The 14,643-nt window shown below is 37.7% G+C and overlaps 2 long non-coding RNA genes across 2 annotated transcripts; both read left to right on the forward strand.

Moving 5' to 3' along the window:
• Nucleotides 1-9,061: 9,061 nt before the first annotated feature.
• Nucleotides 9,062-9,759, forward strand: LOC109428690 (uncharacterized). The gene is made up of 3 exons (XR_002134552.4): nucleotides 9,062-9,373; nucleotides 9,457-9,669; nucleotides 9,736-9,759. It is a non-coding gene; the product is annotated as an uncharacterized LOC109428690 (long non-coding RNA).
• Nucleotides 9,760-11,374: 1,615 nt separating this feature from the next.
• Nucleotides 11,375-12,385, forward strand: LOC134285550 (uncharacterized). The gene is made up of 3 exons (XR_009996467.1): nucleotides 11,375-11,530; nucleotides 11,921-12,211; nucleotides 12,279-12,385. It is a non-coding gene; the product is annotated as an uncharacterized LOC134285550 (long non-coding RNA).
• Nucleotides 12,386-14,643: the final 2,258 nt, after the last annotated feature.

Genomic DNA, 14,643 nt, shown 5'->3' on the forward strand with positions numbered 1-14,643 from the left:
CCTCACACGCCGCGCAGAATAAGCCTGATTGTGTGGGGCACTTGACCCTGTAATACCGTAATACTACGACACTGACCCATCATGTTGCCAATATATTTTTCTGAATGGGAGCTCAAGGGACGTGGTGGACGTAGAAAGTAAACTCACAAGACCGTTTGGTTCCATCTATTTCTGGAAAATTTATTTCTACTAAGTAACAGTTTAATTAGCGATTCGTAGTTTGTTCGGCACTAAGCTCGGTTCTTAAGTCTGGTTCGTTTCGACGTAGGAAGGAAAAAAACTTGCATATGTATTCACTAGACAGATTCGTCTGATCTTGTCTCAGGATATACAGTACACAAAATACGATTTAAGTACATAATACATAGCTTCCCACCTCCAGGACGTACTCAAGATAGGCAGCTCCGATCAGAGCTGCTTCCGTTGTCTACAAGGTGTACATCAGCGTGTTTAATACGTCGGACACGACCCCTTAGATAGATTTATTGGTTGATACTCCACCGGTGGCGCAAAGCTGGAACCCATTTCGGTGGCGCAGGACTTTCGGGTCAACATCTAGTTCTTAATTAGCGCCCGAATCTCCGCTTGTGGAGAATAATTGTGCTTTACTCCCCTGATCGGCTCCGTCTCGTTTTCGTTTGAACTTGTCGGACCCAGATCACCAAATTCCGATGGCAATTTCCCGTGAAACGTTCGTAGAACTTGGATCCCGTAATCTCGAGCGTTTTTTGCCGAACACCGACCGCTTCCTCCCAAACTTCGCGTTGCATCCCGGTTGTGCTGTCTATCCAGATGGTTATTATCCGGTGCACGGTGAACGCCGAATCATTGACCTGAGTAATGCATAATCTTGTCGGCGTCAAGATTTGGCAAAATTTGTACGCCACTTCGTGATCAATAAAATTGCTAGGCCTGGCTAGGCTAGGCTGCTAGGCCGTTCCACTGACGGTCATCACCGTACTCAGGTCAAGTCCCTGCACCACCAACCGATCAAACCAGGTCCAAAAACATTGACCTACATCACTTGCTGGACGTAGAATATTTAGTAGAATCTGCTTTTGAGAAAAAGTACGTTGAAATTTCGTCTTAAAATTGCAGTCACGATCATCAACTCTCACCTTTTTTAGCAAGTTCAGACAACGCTGGTATTCGAACCACCGACGAACTGACGTGACTCTGGATCTCAGCACATGACCGAAGAAATAAAACGATCAATTCAAAAGCCAGTGATCGCAAATGTCAAACTGAAAGTGACATTTTACAAAATGACGACGCCTATGCAATGCAGGCGTCGTCTTGTCCGAATAATTTGTAAACAAGAACACGTGATAGCTGGTCATATGAGTATGCGGCTTGGTCGACACTCGCAGAATGTAACATTTTATGTTTTACTAATGCATTTGAGTATAAAAATAGAGAAAATTATGTGCAGTCGTAGTTAAATGATACCATTATTAGTAGCTGTTACCATCTGCATGCTATATTCTTCTCATCCACCAGATTCAACGGACGTCGGCACGACAACGTACGTTGCGAACGTTTCTGCTGCTCTTGTTGCCGCTTCGATATCGAGTGCTCGGCCGTCCACTATTTCATGTTTTGTACAGATAAATCCCACAAAATTGAGCCCTTATTCGTTCAAGGAATAGAAAATATTGCTTCAGGAATAATTACTTTGGATATTATCGGGGAGATTATGATGAAATGATAATGTTGGTATTGATATAAAATTAGCAGAATAGCAACAAAACGGCGAAGGCCAGCGCTCACGAGGGCGACGCCGACGACGCCACGGAATGTAAACATGCACTCTTAAACAAATCCAAAAAAAGAATCAAATTCTGTGTGATTATTTAGTGTTCAGCACTTACAAAAAAGCTACATTTAGATTAGAATTAATTGATTTTGCTTTTTTTCAACAAACATGAGGAGTTTTTGTAATTATAGTCATTTTAAAGAGTATCGTTCGGCGTAGGAAAATGTCCCCAATCCAACACACGTATGTGCAGTTTTATTTTAGAGTGCTCGATGTTGTTCAGTCAAAATACTTCTGAACGAAAATCAATAGATGGCGATAGTGTTTCAACGGTTTTTAATTTAAACTTTTGGACGCGCATTTCACGACACATTGCACTAGCCACCACGTCAGTTTGTCGGTGGTAAACACTTTTGAATCGTGTTTACATGATTTTGTTAGTTAGGACGTTTTGACAGCGTACTTACGTCAGTTGGGAGTTACGTGCGTTACATAAGTCATTGCATCGACAAAGCGACACATATGTAAAGTGCTCACTCTGTTACTTAGGTCAGTTTATTTTTTTCAATTTAAAAAAAATCTATCTACTATTGAATAGTGATTTTGCTACACAGCATAAAGCAGGTTATAAGGTATTAAAATATCCAAAAACCTCATTTTTGTTTATTTTGTTACTTAGGGCGTATTGAAAATTTGCTCTTGATTTAAGAACCCCCAAATTAAAAGGTTAATCAAAACCTACGTTCAGAAAGCACATCGTGGTAGCTTATCGTCGATTATTTTTACATGCTTTCCAAAATCAGCAGATTTCAAAATTTTGAACCACCTTAATATAGTAAAATCAAAATATATGATAAGTTCCATATCAGAAATAAATAGATTTAGGGAACTAAAATCATCATGACCTGTGAATTTTAGCAATTTCGGTTAACATTTGAGGTTTTGTCCGACTTTTGTAAGGAGGCCCGCCACTGTGAACTGAAGTGGAGCTGCGCGTAACTGCCCGGCGCGCAAATTGCGCAACGAAAGAAAAACTATACAAAAGATTCGCAATACCCAAACTATTATTTTGCATGGTTTAAATACTAGTTTGATCACACTGATTCCATGGTGTATTGGTGGAGCAGATGGAAAAAGCACATGGACTTTCCATCAGGAACCCGGAGGATAACAGCTGGAATCTGGGTCATACAGCAAAAAAGTAACTTCAGTTGAAGCAAAAGAAATGAGAAAAGAACAGGAGATAAACAAAATATTTTTTCTTTTTTCTTCGTCTCACTTTTGACAACTCCCACTCCAGAGACCTACCTAGTACGGAATTTTGATGTTGGCCGTATATCAGCCGAATAATGCGCCAAAAGTGGCTTTTGAGAGGATATAGAACCAATAAGCTCTGTTAGACAGGTTCTATATTCGACTATAGAACCGATTTAATGCCATTTTTACAGCTTAATGGTTACTTGGGAAGTTGCAATAGTGTAGCGCTGCAATTGGTTAAGGCTTTTTACGGCATCATCAGCATCGGCAGCCATGTTGGATAGGAGCCTCAAAATTTCAAAGTGATAATTCTCTGCCACCAAAGCGAATATTCGTATGAAAATATATCATCCTATATGCTCACTCGCAGTGATTGCAATGATACTTTTTCTGCTGCGTTGCTGCAGAATTGACAGTTTTTTATCACTTAAAAAATGCGAGGCAAACAATCATTGAAAAGCAAAAAGTCAATGATTCGTTTGAAAACTTAGTGATGCAGTAAGACACCTTAATTTCCCATACTAATTTAATTCAGCACTTGAACTGTTTCAATTCACCACTGACTGTGGCAATATGGTGTTTGGTGGCGTTAGTTTTGTCATCGTGTATTGGTTTGCAACCTTACTCAAGTAAGGAATCAAATCCTTACACAACTTTCCGAATGGATTTTGTTCTAGCCTGGATGTCTGTTCACTGTGGTTTAATCTTAGTATGCTGGGCAATGAGAGTATATTACAGGTGGGGAAGAAGAAGAGATGGCTATGTATTATTGCGAATATTTTGTATAGTTTTTCTTTCGTTGCGCAATTTGCGCACCGGTCAGTTACGCGCAGCTCCACTCCAGTTGCGCGCAGCCAATCAGGAGCAAGGAAGCAGACGATGTCGTTGCGCGCCAAAGCTACTCGCAGCACGTTTCTATTAAATAAATTAAATTAAATAGTCGAGTCAAGTACAAGACACTGAAGACGACCTTACAGTTGAGGTCGAAATACGTATCTGTCAAAGGATGCAAATTCTTAGTGGAATTCAAAGGAACCGTACTTAACCCGGTTTTCTTTTATTTACAGATATTCCCCTAACAAGCCCAGGTTAAGGGGGAAATCAATTTGGATTTTCTAACACATGCTTGCAAAATTTTCTCACATGTGTGAGTTTTCATTTGAAGATGAAGAAATATTCGGATTTTCACTACCACCTGATATCGAGTTATTCTAAAATTTGCTTCATCGCTGGCTCAGGACACTTACCTTTTCATTGAGACCAAAAAACACATCATTTTCACAATATTTCACTGCAAAACTGCTATTTTATAAATTGCGCGCTATCTTTCCGAATTCCCCCCCCGACGCACACCAGCTCGCACCATGTCACTAGCACTATCTTACCGGGAACAGTCTCATTTTTTTTATTGCTTCTCGAAGCGTATTTACTTCCATAACCGTAGTGTAAAATGTTTCACCGGCTTCACAAATGGAATAATATTCACTATATCACGAAAAAGTCCGCGGCGATAGCCACACAATCGCGAAAACTGCACAAAATCGTTTTTCACTTTCCAGCCGGCGCGGTATTTACTTCCATGTAGTGCACATACTTGGTGTGGCATATATTGATTTGCTGTTTCTTTTATTCTCCCATTGCCTATGCGCGCATATTTCTTGCGTCATATGCACAGCGTGATGAACAAGTTGAAGATGGGAAAAGAGACAAATGTAATGCACTAACGAACCTGCCTCATCTGCTCATCCGTGTGCAGAAGTGTTTGTTTACTCTCTGTAGAGCCAGTTGGTGCTTTCACCAATACATACAAATTGTGAGTTGAACCTTAATCATCATCACGTTTCTATTGTCTGCGACCAAAACAAACATCGACGCTCGCCCACCGGCTGATTGTTGTTGTTGATAACTTGCGTGGAAAGGTAACCCTGATAAAAAGTATCATAAAAATACGATAAATTTTATTGTTACAACACCATTTTTTCGACAATTATTCACCATTAAACATATTGTAATTGGCACAGCATATTCACCATCACCCCTATTGTACTATACCATTCGGCGAATGGTAAATGGCACTTTTACAATAAAAAATGGTGGTTGTTATGTATCTTAACCATAAAATTTTGAGAAAATTTTCATACATTTTTACGCGAAAAACAATAGAATGTATTGTGTTTTTATGAGACATTTTTAGGGCAATTTTCAAAAGAAAACAATATATCTTATTGTATTTTCATTGTTTTTACAATACAAATACAATTAATTGAATGGCGTCAAATGAATCGTTGTTACTATAAAAATACAATAATATTTGTGTAAGCAGTTTTCGCTTTTGAAAATCCATAGAATTTATATTTCCCGCTAACATTTATATCCAGCATTTTGAGCACTAACGGCCGCCAGAATGATATGCACATTTTATGATAAGAGTCAAACACTCTGATGCCTGTCTGATATGTGTTGCTTGGCAGCTGTTGATCTCTATCTATCATCAATCTTTTGAAATAACTGCCAAATATCACAAGTCAGACCTCAGGTCGTATGATCCATATCATAAATCGTTCACAATACATATGGCCATTAGTATATGTAAATGCTGAAGAAAAATGTTACCGAGAAATGTGAATTCTTTGATTTTTCAAAGGCGAAATATGTTTACATAACAACAAATATTATTGCATGTTTATTTTAACATCGGTTCAATTGACCCCATTAAAAAAATTGTATTTGTATTGTTATCAATGGTAGTTTACTATTTACTAGATTCCTTTAATTTATTGGAAAACATTAGTAAAATCATTATTCATCTTTTTCTTGTCGTAACGTCCTTACTTGGCTAAAACCTACTTTTCAGCTAGTTTTCTATAAGTACATGTAAAGTAATTATTGCTCTAAGTACACCGTATATCTGCATGCAATAAGGCTTCAGCATCGTGGTTACATTGGTAATTTCTCAGTTATTCATTGAGAGCTCCCTCTGCCAACACGGCTTGACGTCTGTCAGTCGTTGAAGTTTTAGCGAATAACATTCGATAACCGAAACATCTACTGTACTCAAATTTAAAACGAAAACTATAAAAAAAATATGTCAAGTGATTTTGTATTTGATTATACAAACATGATCCAAGCAACAATAATATTTATTGTTATTTGTTTGTTACGAATTGTTTTTAAGTGTAATTGAGAAATAAACTCTTTTTTAATAAAAAGTCCATGAGAACTTTGTAGGCACTTTTGCAACTATATGAAAATAACTTAAATTAATTTTTACTGATAGTAACTTTAAATTATTATAGAACTATTGAAAAACAATCGAATCAATTAGTCACTATTAAAGCTAATGTTCACTTATTGTACGAACCTTGGTACGAACTATATGGGCTTGATTTCTATTGTTGAAAGTAACAATATATCTACTATGTGTTTTATTGTGAACAATAAAACCAGTCATATGTTAATAATATTTACCATGTAATGAATGGTAACTTTTTATCCGGGAAGTTAACTCATTATGGTCCCTTTCGAGATTGTTTGAATGAAATGGAAATAAAACAATATTTTCTGGAATTGTTACTGATTCGATTGGTTGTGCCATTATTTGTTGCATTCAATCTTGTACTGATCGCACGCGGTTGATACCGGTTGGGTATGTTTGAAGTAATGCAAATATGGATACTGTCCATGATGTGAGATTCACCCTTGCGCACAACTGACTGACAGACCGCTAAAAGTGTGAAACTAATGTCGAATTCGTTTTTGAACCTGGGTTGGAACTGGATCGGCGGAAAATGTGTAAACAAACAACGTCAAACAAACTTTAGTACAAGCGAAACCGAAGTCGGGTTGGGGTTGAAACTGTGATCTGATCCAGTTCCAACCCAGGTTGGAACTGAATCAAAAACGAAAACGACATAAAATTTCTCTTGCTAAGCACGCTTAGATCAGTTTACCCATAAGTAGGTAATTTATTTACGAAAATTTGAGTTTTGTATGCATTACGCATATTATGGGTAAAATATACCAACAAAAATCGGTAAACTTTACTCATATTACAAGTAAAGTAACGTTACCCAAATATGGGTAATGCATTTTACCCATATTTGGATGAAAAAATAAAGCTTCAACATTCCTCGGTGATCAAAATCCCTGGCCAAGTTCGCAGGGGTTGACGGTATTAAAGTGAAGGAGTTTCATTTTGATTATTGTAATGTAGTGTTCTTTAGTGAAACATATCACCTTTTTAACACTTTAATGCGCCTCCAACGGTTCATCACGAACCGGCTGCTGCAGATGGAGTATAGCTGATCATATGTATCAGACATGCTCGATAAACACGGAGGAACCGCCGGGGCTCAGTAGAGTCTATTCCCAAGCAATAGTTCCAAGTCGGTTGGATTTTAGAAAGGTTTTGATGATCGTTACAAATCCTAATAAAAGTATTATAGGATTTGTGACAGGTTTTGGAACCTTTTACAGCCTTTGTTTACCTTTGTTTACCTTTGTTTGGGCTCTATTTCCCACGTTTCTCGGTTGACTTTGATTAGTAATTTATTAATGTCATAGTCGCTTTTCCGAATTTTTACAATGTTAGTTGGTCATATTTTCTTGAAATAGAGCAATTAAAATCGACCGAAGAAATTATAGTGGGAAGGAGATTTGCAGCACTTAATTGTGCTGATAGATTCAAAGCTAACGTGCGAACACTCAAACGCATTGTTGACGTCAATGCGTTCGACGTGACATTTTGGACAAAAACTGACTGCTTTTATTGACTGAACAACGTTACTTGTGTATGACTAGGTTGACATTTCAAGGCTACGCGTGAGAAAATGTTTATCTAGGTAGGACCGATTGAACGAATTTGAATATTTTTATAGTATTTGTAGAGGGATGAAAGTTGACATGAAATCTCTATTATTTTAAATTTTATGGCAATCAACTGACCAACTTGGCGTATTTTTGTTTATCTCTTAGATGGTATTATGACACCAACAGAAAAATATCGGAAGTTCAGTTACATGTTTCTGTGGGTTTTGGACACAAGACACAAGAGATGAACACAGAGAAGTAGAAAACGATTAGCGAAATCAATCAAACAATTTGACACAGGATCGACTATATTTTAACATACCGTGCCATGCCCTAATACCGTGACCTTAAGGACGCTCTTCACTTCAAAGAGCCTTGTAAAAATCAATAATCCACGTTTCTTGATTTTTCAAACGCTATATTATTGCTTATTGTGTGTATTATGTATAATAAATATGATTAATGGTATTCCCAATGTTTAATCCATTGTTAAAATCAAAATTGTAAAACATAGCATTGTTCCTAATACCGTGTATGCGACCCGCATACATTGCTGGTCCTTTGAATCATCACTATATCAATCATACTAAGTTCATACTTAAAAGAACCTGTGCATCAAACGTTGCCTAGAGGTTTGTGCAAATGATTCATAAAGTAAAAAGTATCAATAATATTTTCAGTTTGCAAGTTTTAGTCGAAACACGGTATTTGGAACACAAAAGGAACCATGCCCTAATATCGTGTATTGGTACTTTGCACTCACATTCTGTAAATATTTTTAATTGCTTATTTTTGTAAATATGTGCCAAATTTATCACGCCTAACTTAAGAAGGTTTAATATGCTAATGATTGAACTAGTTACTCAGTTAAAAAAATAATACACTTAGCAAAATATTTGAGTTTTTTGTCAAATACACGGTATTAGGAGGCACACGGTATTAGGGCATGGCACGGTACAGGGTTCGATTGATTCGATGAAAAAAAAAAACATACGACGACTGATTTAACGAGAAGTAAAACATATTGAACCATAGAGCTTGCTGACGTTTATTCACCTCTCTCTTTCAAGCTTGCAGGCGGGATAGGATTTGTTTTCATCGGGAAACCTTTCCTGATGACAACAAATCCTATTCCGCCTGCATGTTTGAAAGAGAAAGGTGAATAAACGTCAGCAAGCTCTATACCACAAAAACAAACAAGAAGACAAACACAAACCGTGTGACCATAACACTGCAAATCCTGACTGACTGACCAATTGAAAACTTTCCAATCTTCTACCGTAGCTTTCTGAGTCAGTTGCAACAGTGTCTTAATGGATATCATTTTCCGCGTACGGCTGGCAAACTGCTTCTGAAAGATTACGTACTCTTTCCTATCTTCGGGTCTAGTGTAGAGGTTTCAACTCTATTCAGAGTGCAGCTAGAAACCTAGCAAAAAAAAAAAAAAACATTCCTCGGTGATCAAAATGGCGAGCAGATGAAAACAAGATTAAGTCATAGTTGGAAATCCAAAAAAAAAAGGTTTTAAAGTAACAACAGTTGATCTAAAAGGTAAGATAAGCAAAATAATTAAACATTCGTTGATTAGATTAAACTAAATTGTTCATAATATTTTTTATTTTATTTGGTTGAAGGTCGATCCAGAAAATTTCAACTGAAGCTGCGTAATGCATAAATAAAAAACGAGGCGAACCGCCTGCAGGCCCGGATAACTACAAAGGGCATGGAATGGAAGCAAATGTTACTCTAAAGGTATCCGAGTTCCGGCCGAAACTCATTCTGCCAAGGAAAGTTCCGGATGTGACGGATCAAGGATCGGAGATACATATAACATTAGCATTATCAAGGTGAGTTTGAAAATATCGGTGAGTGATTCTTCTAACCATCATAAAAATATGCTGATTCCTTTGTAGGTAATTCGTCGAATGAGCGGAAGTTAGTCTATGGCGGAAGTCTGTTCCGACGGCTTCATCACTATCTGCTCCGAGGAAACGCAGTCGATCGCTTGGAACTTCAATGATATGCCTACCTATCCTTGCTCCGAATCGGGGAGTTATCAATCAGCAGGACTCCAGCTAAGAAGAATAGGATAATCTTGGAATGAAAGGGTATTTTGTCTAATAATACATTAGTAAAGACCCCGTAACGTGGGTAGATCATCTTAGAATGGTGCGTTGCGGTGTAAGATCTACCAAATCAAATTTTGATCTTGATATTTACCGTATTTTTAAATATTCCTAGATCAAAGTTTGATGCTCTTTTCCTTGTGTTTTGTAGTATTTGTGTTTCAATGTACTGCTAATTAACATTTTATTTCAGCAGGATTCAGGTAAATGTATCGTACGATATAAATAATATTTTTAAAATATGCAACTGTGGCGAGCGTATCACTAATATGTAGCTTGTTTGACGTACGACGTTAATATTATTTTATATTTCAGATTATCAACCGAAGAATCTAGTAATTCAACCAAATGCGAACAAGATGACGAGGATGAATTGGGCAAGACAACTGATTCGAAGCAGTCTAACAATGGTGTGCCTGAACGTTAACCAAGCGCATCCTTCGGAGTTTACCCTTCCACTTACAACACCCAAATTCCCGTGACACCTAGGCCTGAGAGATCGTAGAGTTGTCTACATTTTTCATAGGTGTCCAAAACTAATCATCCTTTCCCATTCCTCAGCAGTCGCAAGGACGTGGCCAGGACAGTGCTCGACCATTGGAGGATTGCGTCAGTCTTGTCTAAGAGTCAGAGATTAGTCCCAAATCTTTGTGCTTTGGTTCAGACGGGAAGGAGGCAACCCTCATAACAGCGGTCTAGGACTGTACCACCTACGAATTTGTGCGACTCGCTTAATGCTAATGCTAATGCTAATGCTAATGCTAATGCTAATACATTAGTAAAGTTAAATTGTACAATTTTTACACTAAGTGACTGTATCTATATATATATATAAATGAGTTTGATGTACTTTTGAGGCAACAAAACTCACGAACGGGTTAACCGATCAGCATGACTCTTGCACGGTTCGATTCGTATTCATGGTGGCTGTGTTTATATGTATAAAAAGTTATGAAAATAAACTAGAAAAGTAAGAAAATTGATAAAATACTGATTTTCGTGAGCTGGGAAGGAAATCAACCCAATCGAAATAAAACCAATCTAGAGTGCGGTGTTATTTTGAACTCAACAGTTGTCAAACCTCCACAAGACGGCAAGACAAAGTTTGCCGGGCCAGCTAGTGATTAATAAATTATTGTTTCATTGAGTTTTATTATGTTTGTATTTATTTTAATGAGCATTTTTGAATTTTCTTTTCTCTATAGCCGACCAAAAACAGCGTAAAATTACTCATTTTTGAGTAATTTCAATTACTCATAATTCCACAAAAACCTTTTACTCAAATATGGGTACAGCCCCGTTACTCATAAAATGAGGTTGTGCACTTTTCGGAGATTATGAGTAAACTTTACTCATATTTGGGTAAACTGACCTTAGCGTGAGCGCAATACTCCTCACCAATTTGATCAACGTAAAACGATATTGTACTTTGCAATCATAGATGGATTTTAGGGAATATCTGGTGTCGCACTTTATTGTACACTGAAATATTTTTATGAAGCATTGAGTTATGATGTACTTTAACGCGACTTAAAATAAATCCCTATTTTTTATTATTTTACTCAATTTCTCATTCTTCTAGGTCCAAGGGGTTGGTCACTCGGCACATTGTGCCCGGCACACATGCCGGCACATCTCGGCACACATGGGCACAACAATAAAATCCAATGTTGCTCTATAGAATCAACCTGTCAAAATACTCACGATTGAAAAACTCAGTTTATTTACATTTTTATCAAGTATGCTGGGTCGGATTTTGTTTGTAAACACCAATCAGATCAACAACATTCGCCAAAAATTGGCAGGGATGTTCATTAGCGGAAAAAACATTCAAAGAAAAAATCCCACTGGGCACGTGCGGCACACTTCGGCACACACTGAAAATTATCCGGCACAGTTTTGGCACACATTGGCACACGCTCAAAAATAATGGCACAAACGAAGTGTGCTGAATGGCCAACCCCTTGTCTAGGTCTATTATTAAACATACAACCTAGAAATAGTTTTGCGATCATTATTTTTTTTAAAGAATTCGAAGTTTATTCAGATTTTATTTTTTAATATATTTTTTTATTATATTTATTTACTCGTGTTTTGGGAGAATATCTTTAGAGTGTACAACCGCAACAACAACAGGTTGACCGCGGTTGACTCTGTTGTTTACCAACAAATGTTTGACTCGGTGATTATTATTTTGATTGCTGCGAATACGGATTCAGAGAAAGTTCAGCGCAAATAGTGAGGATTTTTGGAGTTCAATACTGTAAGTTGTATATATTAATTCGTTAGAAAGCTTTCCATTTATCGAAAACAACGAATCCCACTTGCAGGATACGGAATGGAGGCGGATGAGGAAGCAAGTGTGCATACGAGTGCGGCAGCATCCTTAGCAGGGAGCGATGAGGAAGATTTTTTGGTGGAGGCCCTCGATGAAGCTTTTGCTTGAAATTTTGCTATAACTAATTCTTATGGATGACATAAGAAAACCTTATAAAAATTGATCGTGCTTGCTATGACAAATTTCATAAGATAGACTTATGAAAAATACAAAAAAATCCTAAAATGATGCAGACTGGATTCGATCCATGAACGTCGGGATTGCCGAGCCCGTGTTTTATTCGCACGGCTACCGACGCTTGAGAATACCATGTTGCTAAACATGAATAAAAGCCAAACTGTGAGGCGATTTTACGTCATAGAGTGACCTTATGAAATTCATCCGAATCATTATGAATTATTTAAAGGCCGTTTCATAAGTTGGGCCTTATGGAAGACTTAAGGTTATTTGGCTGATTGTACGAAAAAGAAAACTTCACCCCCAACACGTCCAAGAGCCGCAAGAAACGGAAAATAGAAATCAGTCTAGGAGAGCCAAGTGACACCCAACTGCAACTCCAGGGATTATTTTTCAAGCGACGATTTGTTGGAGAGACTTCTTGAAGCCAATTTTCTTCCGCAACTATTACCGGTAACTCCGTGGACGAAATATTACGCGAGATGTGGAAGATAGTGCAGCCAGTATTGTGGATTTACCGGCTACTTGTATTCTACCGGTCGCTTCAGTTTGGCCTCCAAAGTAGCCGTTTTACAAAAAGAGTAACTTAAAAATGATTTTGAACATTTTTATTGTATGCGCTATTCCTCGTTGCCACTAGTTACTCAGCGACATTCATTTTTTGACAATTAAGTTGATTTTTATATGAAAACGGCTACTTTGTAACGGTTACTTAAGTAACCGGTAGAATACAAGTAGCCGGTAAATCCACAATATTGTGTCGTGAAATAGTGTTCGTTGACAACAATGGTTGTTGAAAATAGTGGAATGATTTTCTTCAGTGCTAAGTGAGTCCCGAGTTCTCCACTGCGTACATTGTAACATTTGACGTATTTACGCACTTTCATGAAGAAGATAACTGACAACTGGTTAGATAGTGGATGAGAAGAAATCATGATGTAGTGATTAGCTAAAACTATTGATTTGTATACTCGTTCGGTTTCCTGATATGTGTACTTCAGTGAGCCAGTTAATTATTACAATGTGTGCTTAGTAGAGTAATATTAACAGTAAGTGAAAATCCAAACTTATAAGCACATATCGATTCTTTATTCTTTTCTCAGAGTATTTCCTATGATGAATTGCATCAATTGAGGTTAGGAGAGTCACATCTTGAGAGTTTCTTAATGAGACTAAAATGTAAGATTTATATTTCTTTTGTTATATCTATAAATAAAACTTGAATTGATTGCAGTCTTGAAGCTGCCTAAACAAAGAGCTGCTGTCAAGAAGTTTCATTCATCTCGAGAATTTGTGCGCCTAACAAAGGTGTTCAGACACCAACATGGGCTGCCGAAAATGATCCAGGTTTTCACGACATGCACAAGTTCGTCATTTTGCAGGATCAAGCTCAAAAGCGACGTGTTACTATTGACAAAGTCGATAGTAAGCTGTTAGTTTCGTGGAAACATAAGGAGATAACGGTACTCAAGTGCAGTCACGAGCAAATCTCTTTGGGGCCTGGTAGACAAGCAGCTCATACGTTTCCACAACGCAGATCGTTCTGGTGCACCGAACAACCAAACTGTGGCAAATCTTGCGAAGGAGTTACAAGAAATACACGGAATCCATTTTTCCGGACATTCAAGTGCCTGGCGACTTTGGGCAAACTATGTTCAATCAACTGCATATCATGAACGGGAGCGACGAATGTCTGAAATGCCTCCGAACTTCCTGCTCAAATTTTTCCGTGTTCTGCACCAATTTCGGAAGCTGTTCGCATGGAAACAACGCGCAATGGACTATCCGTGGCAACTACCATCAACGATGGATATCAAATGGAGCTGGCTGAATTGGAGACTGAAGCAGAACAACTGATTGAACTCGGTCAACGACTGAAGCGTCGTATTCAAGGATTGAGGGATCGTTCAACAATAAATGCGAGTCTCGTATCTGCGATGTCCGAATCAGTACGACCAGAAGAAAACGAGTTGAGTCACACATTGGCGGATCGAATTGTTGATTTACAAGACGTTGATCATATGTAAGAAATAAATGAGCGATTTTTTATTGTATCAGGAAACGAAATAAAACATACATTTATTATCTCAATCGGGTCCACTCAATAAAGATTTAATTCAGGTTTTCGATCGTTTTTGATAGCCCCACCTCAGGATTAAATGTTCCTCCTGCAAGATACC

This window comes from Aedes albopictus, chromosome 1 (genome assembly GCF_035046485.1).
Source record: "Aedes albopictus strain Foshan chromosome 1, AalbF5, whole genome shotgun sequence".
Lineage (NCBI taxonomy): Eukaryota > Metazoa > Arthropoda > Insecta > Diptera > Culicidae > Aedes > Aedes albopictus.